This window comes from Silene latifolia, chromosome 1, assembly GCF_048544455.1.
Source record: "Silene latifolia isolate original U9 population chromosome 1, ASM4854445v1, whole genome shotgun sequence".
Taxonomy (NCBI): Eukaryota; Viridiplantae; Streptophyta; class Magnoliopsida; order Caryophyllales; family Caryophyllaceae; genus Silene; species Silene latifolia.
The window spans coordinates 56335395-56348771 of record NC_133526.1 but is presented as its reverse complement, the minus strand read 5'-3'; the positions used below and the strand labels follow the sequence as shown (position 1 = coordinate 56348771).

The 13377-nt window shown below is 36.1% G+C and overlaps 1 non-coding gene across 1 annotated transcript; it reads right to left on the bottom strand.

The window, feature by feature from the left end:
* Positions 1 to 12734: 12734 nt before the first annotated feature.
* LOC141619887 (small nucleolar RNA R71) lies at positions 12735 to 12841 on the bottom strand. The gene has a single exon (XR_012531831.1). It is a non-coding gene; the product is annotated as a small nucleolar RNA R71 (small nucleolar RNA).
* Positions 12842 to 13377: the final 536 nt, after the last annotated feature.

The window sequence follows — 13377 nt, the reverse complement described above, 5'->3', positions numbered from 1 at the left end:
TTTTTAATCATATTCGGGAAGTTGCAGATGAGGTACAGAAGGAGACTAAGTTTGCTCCTAAAGCTAATGCTAAAGGAGTGCTGAAAAAGAAGAGGGAGCTTACATATGTCATGTGGTTGTCCCATATTCTATGGAAACAAGGGGTTTTATCTCCTGATGCTGGGTATTGTGTCCCTATGTATAACCCCATGACGGATGGGTTGTTAAGTCAGATGCACTTGAGGATTTATGATGACAAGCTGGTTGGTGTGAAGGGCGAGGGTTATGCAGGAGCTGGGTCGAATACTGGTGGTCTTCGTGGTGTTACATCTCAGCTGACGACTCTTACTGATTTTGTGCTTGGTGGCTTTTGGAAGGTTACACAAGAACTGGAAGAGCTTAGAGATATCCTTCGTCCCCTCCTAGAGCAGATTGTTCAGCTTCTTCAAACTCTCCAACCTAAACCATAATCCATCTTCTTCCACCTATATTTTGCCTGCCTCTTCTTATTGCGGATTATGTATTATTCGTACTTTTCTTAGTGGTCTGTACTTATTTCGATGATGTCTTTTTTACTGTGTCCGGTAGCTGCACTGACACTTAATTGACCATGGGGCGATGCGTTGACACATTTTGACCGTCCTTCTCCTTTTGATGATGTCAAGAGGGGGGAAAGATTTAAGGACTCTAGTGTACTTACTAGGTGCTGATATTAGACCTATGCCTATGATAATCTCGTTTATGTTTCATGAACTTTGGTTTAGTAGTTATTTTACTGATCGTATTGTTTCCCATTTTCTATTGTTATTGTCTTAAATTTTCTCGACTGATTGCAGGGGTGTTCTGATATTGAAGGGGAATTTTTTAGGGACTTGCCATCATCAAAGGGGGAATTTGTTGCACCTATGTTATTGATGATGACAAGTCCTTCACTTTTGTATATCCCTCTAAATTAATGGTGTGTGCTAGACGTGTGTATGACAGGTCCAAAAGCACTTCATATTTGCTCGGAAAAGAAGACGGATGAAGCTTAGACCAAATCTTGATTCGTGTCTAGAAAAATTATAAGAATATATAACTTGTGCTTATTCTTATTCGGTCCAATAAATCACGGCTTATCTTTTTGGACAAAATAATTTCAAGATAAAATATTTTCCTATTTATTGTTTTGATAAAAATTGTATTCTGTTTAAAACTTCCTAATATTGCTCTAAATAAAATCTTTATCCTTTTGAGCAATTTGTGTTTTGGAAGGCAACTAGAATATAATTGTCAAATATTGTGTTTAGGGTTTGTTGCGTGAAAGCTGATATTTGGTCAACTAACAACTCTTGCTTATAAAAATACAAATCCTTCACTTGTGATAGTTGAGTCAAACAAGAATATTTTTTGAGTGAAAAACGTGTTTTACAAAGTTTCAAGAAATTATTTTTTGTCTCATTCTGTTCCTAAAAAGAGGTTCATGCAAAATTGTTTTTCAGCGTAAACTTTTCAGTTTGCAAATCCTTTTGATAGCCGTGATTGTGGGTTGAGTCTGAGTACGCAAGTTATATATTTATAAGGCTAATTTCTGTTCTCCATCGTTACAATTGTTGAACCATATAAGGAGACAATTTGTATTGTAATTTTATCTTTTGTGAGAGAGTGTTTTTGGGGTACGGGGTTGTACTCGAGTCGCACGATCGGGGTTGATCGTGGGGATTTTCTTTGTAATTGAGTTTGGTTATAAAGGAAATATTAATAAGAGAGAGGGTGGACGTAGACCTTTAGAGAGTAGGTCAAACCACGTTAAAAATCGCGTGTCTCTGGCTTTCTTTTATTTCGTTTGCTCTTGTTTTTAGTTGTTTTTCTTCTTGGTTCACGTATTTACTCAAACGAACAATACAACACAACTCTGATTGTTTGAACAGTCACTGGGACTGTTCAATTGGCCTGTGTATTGTTTCAGAAGGAAATTCGTGAACGACCTAGTGCTTTAATTTTTAAAAGGGTACTTAATTCACCCCCTCCCCCTCTTAAGTACCGGATCGATAAACTCAACATAATCATTACTCGTATAATATTCATTAATGAAAAGCTTGACAACTCTCGTCTCTGAACAAGAAAGCTACCGTAAGTTGCAACTTGTACACCATAACTACTTTTATAATTTTATTTATGTTTTTTATTCATAATCTTTAGAATAATAAATCAATTTTTGAAAAAGGTGCTACTGTCATTTGTCAGAGAAGTTGCATGGTTGTGCATCATATGCCACTTTGTTAAACCAAATTTGAGGATGTTGCTATTAGTTTGTATTACCCGTGGCTACGTCCCAACCTTTCATATTTGTTGATCAATTGTTTTTGGGATATTCTACATAGTACCCGTCAATTTTTTAACTTTCTACATGGTACCCCTACACTTTTTAAAACACTAGTAGGTTGCACCGCGCGCTTCGCGCACGGTCCGCCAAGATATTTTGATCGTTTATGTTTTATGTCCATGTTAGCGTCTTTTCTTGCGATTCTGTGTACTATTGAGTATCGCTTAGATTGAAATTATTGGTGTTGTATTGTTTTGATGGTTGAATTGATTGCAAACAAAATTGCAAACCTTCTTAAATAAGTCGTATTTAGTTTGGTAAGAGCGTGCATATCAGAATATAACAACGCCTTTTGCTTGGAATACACAAGACATTAGTAGTTTGTCATAGCTTCCGAAGTAACCAAAACACATATATCAGACTCGGTTCAACTATACATAGTAAATTCTAAACATTTTCACTCATAATGTAAGGTTATGAACACACACCGCCACCTTCGTCTGCATTATCACTCTCCCTTCCTCCTCCTTCTCCTTCTCCTCCTCATCATTATGTTCTTTCTCACCTTCATCATATCTAAATCCTCAAACACATCACCCTTTCTCTTTATGCATGTCGTATTGTTTTTTGTTGTACACTTGTACCGTCAAAGTTCGTTATTATCTTTGCTGCTTTAGTAACCTATATCGACATCGCTAATTATGCTTGTTCCATAGAAGTTCTTTGTCGTGGAGACACCTTTACACAATTGCCATATTTTACTATCTGCTTTGAATTTAGTTATGATCTTAGTGGAGTTCTCTTTTTCCCCCATTTCCCTTCCACCGTCTTCTTCGTCAATTCTCCTTCACCAGAGCCTCTTCCTCTCGCTACTTCCATTTTTCTTCTCCTCCTTTGCCCCTTTCCCTTCCATTTTCTTTCTCCTCCTTATACAGAATCATGAAAAGGTCAATGGAGTTCTTTTTCTTCCCTCATTTCATAACGCCTCCTCCTTCGAGATACATTCTCCTCTTACCTCGTCCTTTGCGCCTCTTCCTCCCTCTGATTCCATTTTTCGTCCGTTTCTTCTCCTCCTTCCCTTCTTTACCACCTTAACTTCCTTCGCGAGATTCCATGTCGAAGAAGAGAGTAATTATGCTTGGTTCAAAAAGCAATAAGATTGTGTTGTCAACTATTTTGTGTTAACAAATACTAATTATCATAGAACTTTCCGAAAACTTATTAAAAACTTACTTTGAGTCGTGCGAAAATTAATGGGTTTTAGAACATTATCCTCTTCTCGTACTCCCTCCTACTAATTAGCATAGAACTTTCCAAAAACTTATTAAAAACTTACTTTGAGTCGTGCGAAAGTTAATGGGTTTTCGAACATTATCCTCTTCTCGTACTCCCCCCCCCCTCCGGCGTCTTTCTCCCTCCCATGTATATGCAGTCTCCTTGTCTTTCCCATTTCCTTTTGTCTCCTCCTCCCCCACTTCTCTCAATCTAAACTAAATCACGCACACACGATCTCATTCCCTTTATCTCACTAACTGGCTCTCTCCCTCTCAATTTGCATAAAATGAAACAAAGACTATCTCTCCTCCTTATTTCCTCTTTGTCATTTAGCACAAAGCCTAAGCAAACCATATCCATATCGCTTCCTCCCTCCATTGTTTATCGTTTTCTTTCGCATTTCCCTTCCGCCTCCTTCTTCGTCAATTCTCCTTCACCTGAGCCTCTTCCTCCATCAACTTCCTTTTTTGTTCTCCCTCTCGTTCCATACCCTTTCTCATTTTGTTATCTTCTTCCTTACTTAAAATCATACTAAGGTCAAGTAGTGTACTCTTTCCCCTTCCCTTTCCCTTGCGCCTTCTCCTTCGGCCCATCCCTTGTCCTCTTACCCCCTTTTGTGCCTCTTCCTCACCCCGCTTCCGTTTTCCTTCCAATCATGCTTCCTCTTCCCCTTAGTTTCCTCTCCCTTCTCTTCCTCTCCAACTTTTTCCACGAGATGCCATGTCAAAGAAGATAACAATTATGCATGTATAATACTTTCAGACCGCTACTAAGCTACAATAACCCTCGTCTTTCCCCTTCTCATTCTCGCCGCTCTCCAAAATTGGGTCAAAAAGCAATAAGATTGTGTAGTCAACTTTTTTTTTACGTTAAAATAAACACTTAAATTTTATAGAACTTTCCGAAATGTTATGAAAAACTCACGTTGAATCATGTTGAAGTTATTGGGTTTTCAAACATTATGTTCTCCTTATACTTCCATTTTCTTTTCTCTTATTGTGTCCATTACCCTACTTCTTCTCATCTCTCTATGTTTCCCCCTCCTTCAACTCCCTATACAGTCTCCTTCTCATTTCCCTTTACTTCCTCCTCCTCCTCCACCACCCCCTTCCTTCTATCCAACACCCTCCTTCACTCTCAATCTAAACCAAACAACGCACACACGGTCTCATTCTCTTTATCTCACCAACTGTCTCTCACCATCTTAATCTAGCTAAAATCAAGCAGACATTATCTCTCATCCCCTATCTCCCATCATTTTGAACAAAACCAAGCAAACCATATTACTTTCTCCCTCCATTGTCTCTCATGTTCTTTTTCTTTCCCGCCGCCTCCATCTTCGTCAGTCTTTTTTACCTGAGCGTCTTCCTCAATCCGCTTCCATTTTCATTATATCTCCTTCTCCTTTCCTTCTTACAAATTTATCGATCTTCAGAATTATTCTTTTCAGCTCAATAACTTTGTACTTTAGCTTGGAAATTTTGTTAATAAAGCTTAAACCTTTATGACAAAGCTTAACAACATTAAACATGTTTGAACATGTTGTATATAAAACTAATTGTATAATTTATTGACTGATAAATTCAGTTAAGCTCCTATAAATTCAATTTTGAAAAGTTAAGCTCCTTTTATGTTATTATAGACGCATACCCGTTTTCTGATAATGATGACTTTTAAAAAATAATACGATTTCCATTCTAGTCAATGCCTAAAAAAATACTACAATAGTTATATATCTCGTGCGTTATTCTAAAAAAAAACATAATTTATTTTCACACTACGAATTTTACTTAATAAGGAACTTTTTGCACGAGTCTTAAAGAGAATGAGACCAAGCAAACCATATTACTTTCTCCCTCCATTGTCTCTCCTGTTCTCTTTAATTAACACTCGTGCAAAAAGTTCCTTGTTATTTTCACACTACCCCTAAAAAAAAAAAATCTCTAAATGTAATTGACTTATTCCTAAGTCCTAACGCTATAACCTCTTAAAATAATATATTTCTTTCAATTCTAGATGATAATTTCAATCTGAAACATATATTTAACCAGATAATTGCAAATTATTTATAAAAATAATGTTGCTTGTCTTATGTTTTATAAGATTTATCCTTTATCAAAGCCTTTTGTTCGACGCTATCTAAAATGAGTTTACTTTTGATATTCACCGATGATGCGTGGTGCCCTGTTCGTCGTTATTAACTGATATTCTACTTAAGACAATTTATAAGGTGACTGCGATATTTACTGCGCACAGAGTTGTGCTGGTAGATTTCCATGAATAAACCTCAAGTGTAAAAGAGTTTATAAACAAGATTTTCAATCAAATTAATCAAATTCTTTGATTAATTATCACAACATACCTTTACCCATTATAAATTTGACGTAATACGTGTGTTTTTGTTTTTATCTATGCAGTACAACTGGGTTGCAGTGAAGAGAAAAAGTGAGAGGGTAAAATGAACAAAAGTGTAATACAATGAATAAAATGTGTACTGTGAAAATAAATACAAAAAAATACAATTTTTTTCAATTGTAAATCGTACTCCCTCATCAATTATTGTAAATGAGGACTTAAAAGCAAAGCAAATGTTGATTTCAATTACTTTGTGTAATCTACTTCTTCGTTATAGCTAATCTGGTTGTAAATAGAATGATCACATTTCAAGAAGCAGAACTTTTAGTTAACTTGAAAGACCAAAAGAATATAAAATCTTCCCAATATATTACTCTATCCATCCCATTTTTATTGTCCCATTCCTCCAAAAATCTTTCCCACAATTATTTTTCCCTCTCTAAGTTTAGTAAGGAAAAATTGTAAACCCCCAATACTGACTCTAAATAACTTAACTACCACCATCTACATCCCAATGATATTATTCTCATCCCCTTTAATTCAAAAAAATTTAGTAATTTCATCTCTCTTCTTAAATCCTTCTCCAAAGGGAAAGTAAAACAATAAAAGTGAGATGGAGGGAATAATATAAGTTGCTTGTACACCCTGATGTGCCACAACGTTTCTCAAATATCTTGCCAAATTCAAAACAAAATATCTTCTTCAAAAAATAGAAATATCAAGAAAATGCAAATTAGATGATTAAAAACAACGGAGCTGATGAGGGTGGATAAGTAGATGGAGCTTATGAGTGTGCAGAAGGTGAAAGATACCAGATGCGGAGGTGAAGACGGTGCCTCGATGGTGAAGATTTTGTCGTAAACCAACAAAATTAGAACAACCAAACAAGGAGGGGGGGGGGGGGGGGAGGAACCATATAGCCTATTTTATAAAAGAAACAAAAAACTTACAAAAGCCCAAAGAAAATTGGAACAACCGAGAAACCAGCCCAAACCATCCAAAAGCCCCACAAAAAAAGCCCAAATGAGGGGGGAGTTCAACTATTCATTGGATGAATAGTAGTGCACCTTAGTCACTTTTATAAAAGGTAAGGATAAAAGGTAAGGATACATGGTATCCTTAATTATTGTCATTATCACTAAGTTTAGCTCTAAACTTTATTTTCCGTCAATTAAACCTAGTTTTAGGCGTTAAGTGATGACTTGGACGAATAACCAAGTTTGTCATTTATTATCTCATGACATAAGGACTCTATTAGTCTCAATATTCATCTCAATCCTAATATTAATTGATATATATGGGCTAAAAATATTTTGACGGAAAATTTATTGATCCCCTGCCAAATTATCACGTCAAAAGATAGATATTGAGCCTAATAAAGTTCTTATGTCATGGTATGATAAATGACAAGCTTGGTTACGCGTCCAAGTAATCACTTAATGCTTAAAACTGAGTTTAATTGACAGAAAATAAAGTTTAGGGGTACACTTAGTGATAATGACAACAATTAGGAGTACCATGTACGTTTTAAAAAGTGTAGGAGTAGCATGTAGAAAGTCGAAAAATTGAGGGGTACCATGTATAATATCCCATTGTTTTTATTATATACTCATGCATCTTATCGCTGATCCCATATCTCATATCCCCCCTAATTATTGCATTTTATTCGATTATTGCATTTCATTCGATTATTCATATGCATCTGAACTCATCATACTGTTTGGGTGTTTTCTCTTAATTTATTTTCATACACAGACTAACATTTGTCTGTTATTTTCGTTGTAGATGGACGGAGCATATGTGGACTTGGATAATCTAACAATATTTGTTGATGGTGGGGGATCTGATGACTCTACAAACTCTCATCCGGATAATCAGACTGATGAAGCTCAAGAACATGGAAAGAACAGGTCAGAGATATCCAAAAAATTACGTGTGAAGAGGAAACCGATGTCAAAAAGGTCAAAAGCTTGGAATCACTTCCTTGAAGGAAAGGATGTTGATGGTAATAAAATTGCAATATGTAAATATTGCAGTGTAGTGTATCAGGCTAAATCCAGTGTCAATGGTACCAAAATTTGAATAAACATTATAAAACATGATAAGTCCATTATATATATATACTTTCTCCCATATTTAGCTCGGATTTATATTTAATTTGCGCTCTTAGGAGCGATTTATTGAGTTAATATCGCCTTTGGTAGTATTCTTGTATTTTATTGTCTTATGTAGGAATTGGAGCGATTTTCCGTCACTTTCTTACGCTTTGGCAAATCCCGAGTAATGCGGAGCTAATTACGAGTATTTGAGCTAAAGATGATGGAACATATTATTTGGCGGACAAAACAAATAAAATGAAGCCTAAAATGAAGATTAAAGAGCAAGCTTAGGATTCCATATTGGAAGGGGCATTCAGAGCAAAAATTGGATTCCTTGTGCTAATTAATCAAGAATTGGAGGAAAATTAAGGGTATGTTAGGATGCCATTTTGGATTCCATATGAGCATTCAACCGGTGGAATTAAAGAGCATTAAGATATAGCATTGAATTCCTTTGCAATTTTAACTCCCTTATTTCCTATATAAGAGGTGCTAATCTCACACACTTAGGCATCCAATTTTACATAATTTCCATCATGTTCTAGTTAACAAAATCCTCTAAATTTCAGATTAGTTTTAGTCATTAGGTCAGGCTTAGATTAGTTTAGTTTTTATGTTATTTACATTTCCTTTAAACATTTCAAGTTATAATTCAATTTCCATTACAAGTTATTTACATTTCATTCCTTGTTCTTCATTTGCAAGTTCTTCCACTATCAAGGTAATTTCATTTCTTGCATTACTTTTATTATTCATTTGTGATTAGATAATTTACATTATGCCCGAGTAATTTCCTTAGTCTAGGGATTAAGGAAGCCATGCTAAATTAACATGACTAATTGGTAATTTGCATGTGTGACCTGACTTCCCTAGACGCTTTCTTTATTATTGTTTTATTTTATTTGCATAACCAACCAACAACCAATAAACCGACCTCGATAGAATTCAATCTATAACAACTAATTAATAACTACCGTCTCTCTGTGAGTTCGACTCCTATTACTACATTTATTTGTCGTTGCCGGGGAGACGGTTTTTTTTGTTATTAGTTGTTGAATTTTATCCTATTTTATTTTGTCACGGGGAACACTTGTACCTTGGCATCTTTCTCATGGTTTTCTTGTAGTTTTAGTGCCTTTTTCAGGTGGTAAAACTATCTCAAGGGGATCTTCATATCCGTCCAATGGGTCTATTTCCTTTCCTGCAATAACAAAACCAACCCTTTCATGACTATTTGTCCCAATTTGATGAATACGTTAATCATATTGCTTCTTTTGGATTCATTTACAATGAATATGAATTGGGTCAGGTTGTGCTTGACGGAATGGATTCCAAGTCTCGTGATTTGACTCTTTACATAAGTTGTTAGAGTCTTTACTACAAGAGTGCGGGGGAGCTTTGAGTTTTCCTAAGGTTCATGGCCGACCAATGTCGGGAAGTAGCTCGCAAAGAAAATTTAAGGTGTATCGCAGAGGAGCTCACAATGCTTACTCAAGTTTATTTGGGGCAACAAGCGTCTAAAGCCCGTTCCTTGAAAAGGCTCGAAGATATGCTCACAGAAATGCGAGAAGAAAATGAGCGATTTATCGAAGCTTTACTCTTCTACCTTCCCAATGTGAGTCTTTTGCCTCTAATAATTTAGAATTATTGTAAGACGATGACGATGGTCATAATTTTTCTTTTGAAATTCCCCTGAACATCACTCCAATTGACCACTTAGAGATTCATGTTAATGACATTGACCTTGTAGTAGATGACCCAAGACATGGATGATGTTGGGCCCGAATATAATGAAACGAATGAGGTTTTGCCCGAGACATGTGAAACCTTTGAAAATCCTTTCTGATGAGTCATAATTATATACATAATTATGCCTCCCCTTAATTGCTTTTGATACGGTTTTCGTGCTAAATTATATTAATTACATGCCTTTTATGTTAGAACGATGATACTTCCACCATTTTATGTTTAATGCAGGAATAATGATGCATTTGATGAGCAAAGTAATGAAATGGGTATCGCGGAGTGGGCATGAAGGAATACACGAAGTATAGCACGAGAATCCATAAGAATGAAGGAAGAGAAGTTAAGAGGACAACACGAAGAAAGGAGCAGAAAACAGAGTGATTCTTTGATCAACTTAGCATAGGCTCGATTGAGGAAGTGGTGACTCGATCGAGGAACCTCTTATATCCATAGTTTCCGCAATTTTCCTTAAATCGGTTATGTTTTATTATAAATACCTAAACTTGTACCCTAGTTTATTTACGCTTTATTTTCCGTAGTTTTAGTAGAACTTCTCTAAAAACTCGTATTAGAATACTTTAGATTAGTTTACATTAGTTTAGCATTAGGATCTATTGCCTTTAATTACGGTATTGTTCTAATCTTTCCTCAATTATTATTTCAATTACTTGTTCATCTTTTATGCCTTTATTCATGTTTCTTATTATTGCTATTATTGTTATTGTTATTAGTATGAGTAGCTAAATCTTCTATCTAGGGGTGATATGTTCATTTTATATATACTTTTATCCCTCATTTTAGCTCGGTCTTTATTGTTTATCGTAATTTATTTAGTATATTTTTGAGCTAATCTTGTGTTCTAGGTGTATTGTTTGTATTTGTTACGTTTTGTAGGAATCTAAGCATTTAGAGGCTTTTTCCTGTCACATTAGCATACACCAAGTTCACTAAGCTAAGTGGAAACAAGATGGACCAAGAATGACAATGAAAGGTATTTCTAAGCCCAAGCAAGTGTGTGTGAAGAATGCAAAATGATCCTACAAAGAGCTCAATAAGAAGTCCAAAAATTATGTGGAAAATATCAAAGCTTAGGATGCTCATTTGGATGCTGTTAGAAGGATTTATGAAGCATTAACCGGGTGCATTAAGGATCATTTATCGCAAACATTGGATTCCTTCAAGCATCAAACAAGAATTTAAGCCAAAATACCCGGAAACACACGACCCTGGTCGGGGCTGCATGCTCTTTGATTATTTACGTTTATTCTTCCTCTCCTATAAATAGGAGAGGTATTCCAAGGCTTTAGGCATCCAATTCTTTACGTCTCATTTTACTTTACATTAGCCTTAAGCATTATATTTCTCTCAATAGTTTTCTTATTAATTTACAATACTGTTAAGCTTGTAGTCCTTCAAACTTTTAGACCTTAATACATTTTCAAGCATTTGGTTATTATTTGTTCTTCCATACAAGTCCATCTCTTTAAGGTATTCCTATTTATAGTTTACATTTCTATTTAGTTTATACTTAGTTTATAATTAAGCACTCCATTTAGATTACATTAGTTTTATTTCTCTTGCTTGTTAAATCATTTAGTTTATATAAAACATATAATCATGTTTATCATTCCTCTTAATATAATTTATAATTTGCACCTTAATATGAGTAGCTAAATCTCTTAGTCTAAGAGCTAGGGGAGCCATGCATAAATCAAATATATAACATGATAAAATAGGTCAATAATAATATTGTTCATAATGCTTCTATCACATGTTTGCACCATAATGTTTAATCTTTGTTTAAGGCCTTATTCATAGATTAAGTGTGTTCATTCATTCTAAAAATCGAGAGGCACGGTATTGAATTAGATAAAGCATGTGTAGTAGGACGACCTAGTCATGGACGAGAGTTTCTCTAAGACTCGTTCTATGGTTGATACTAATATCGTAAGGTGGGTATCTTTAAGCCTAAGCAATTGACAATGTTATTAGTACCGAATTTATCATAAACATATGTTTACTTTTGCATCTGTGACTCGAACCCCTTAGACTCCCTTTTATTATATAATTTACAATACAACCTTTGTTAATCATTAAACAACCAAACCAAACTAAAAACGAAATCGACCTTGATAAGAATCTCTCCATAGTAATTCACGATGTAATTCCCGTTTCCTTGTGGTTCGACCCTTATTACTACATTTATTTGTGTTTAGGGAATTTATCTTTGCATAGGTGTGCGATAGCCTATCAAATTTTGGCGGCGTTGCCGGGGAAACGGTTTTATTGCGTTTTGAATTGTCGATTTTTATCTTGTTTTCTTTTGTCTTGGGTAACACTTGTTCCTTGAGACCGTTACTTATCATTTCTCTAGAAATTGTTATCTTATGCCCAAGTCCTCTCATAGTGGAGAATTGCTTTCACCGGATTCCGATCCCGAAAAAACTTTTAGGAAAAGACGACGGTTTTGGAAGGAAGTGAAAGAAGCCACTTCTCCCATACAAGTTGAAAGTGCTAGAAAGTCTTACTTAGACGATCTAGAAGCCCTTGAAGAGGAGGAGGTTTCAAGTTCATCATCTCCACCACCATCTACTACCAAAAAGATGGTGAAACTTTGCGATCACTCAAAGCCCACCGCGGCCATGCTTCCGGCCGGTATCACAACCACTCAAATCACCGCGCCGGACTTCGAGATCAAACCGGCTTTCATTAGCCTTGTGGAGAGGAAGCAATTTTGGGGAAGTCCTTTGGAGGATCCCAATTTGCATGTGCAAAACTTTTGTGACTATTGCTCCATGATCCGTCAAACGGGCGTCACTCAAGCCCAAATTAGAGAAATACTTTTCCCTTTCTCTTTGAAGGACAAGGCCAAGCTTTGGATCAATAGCCTTGACCGCACCGCCATGGGAATCACCAATTGGGAGACTTTGGCTCTTGCTTTCTATCAAAAGTTTTTTCCACCGGAGAAAACTCAAACTTTGAGGAGCCAAATCACCGGATTCCGTCAACAAGCTCTTGAGAGCTTATATGAGGCTTGGGAGAGGTACAATGAGCTTCAAAGACAATGCCCACATTATGGGCTAGATGATTGGTTTCTAGCAATAACATTCTACAATGGATGTTGTGCCGAGTCCCGAAGGATTCTTGATTCCGCCAACAATGGGCGGTTTGATCAAATTGACACCGACCTTGCTCATGCCACGATCAAATCTTTGGCGGTCCACGTTGCACAATATGTCAATTCCCGAGTTGTGCCATCCAAAGGTAAAGAAGAATCCTCCAACAACTCCGTTTTGCTAGCTCAAATTGCCTTGCTCCAACAACAATTGGCGGAAAGAGATGCTAAAGATTCCCTTCAACAACTCAATATCGTGTCTTCAACAAGCCAAATCATTGTTTGTGATGGTTGTGGAGGTGCGGGTCATTATGCCGCTCATTGTCGAGCCCCCATTGAAGAGGTAAATGCTTTTCAAGCTTTTAGACAAATTTCATATCCACCGGGTACATTTTCCAACACTTATAACCCGAATACAAAATTTCATCCGGACTTGTCTTACACTAGCAACAATGTGCTTAACCATCAACCCCCACCACAACAAAATGCCTATGTTCCTCAAC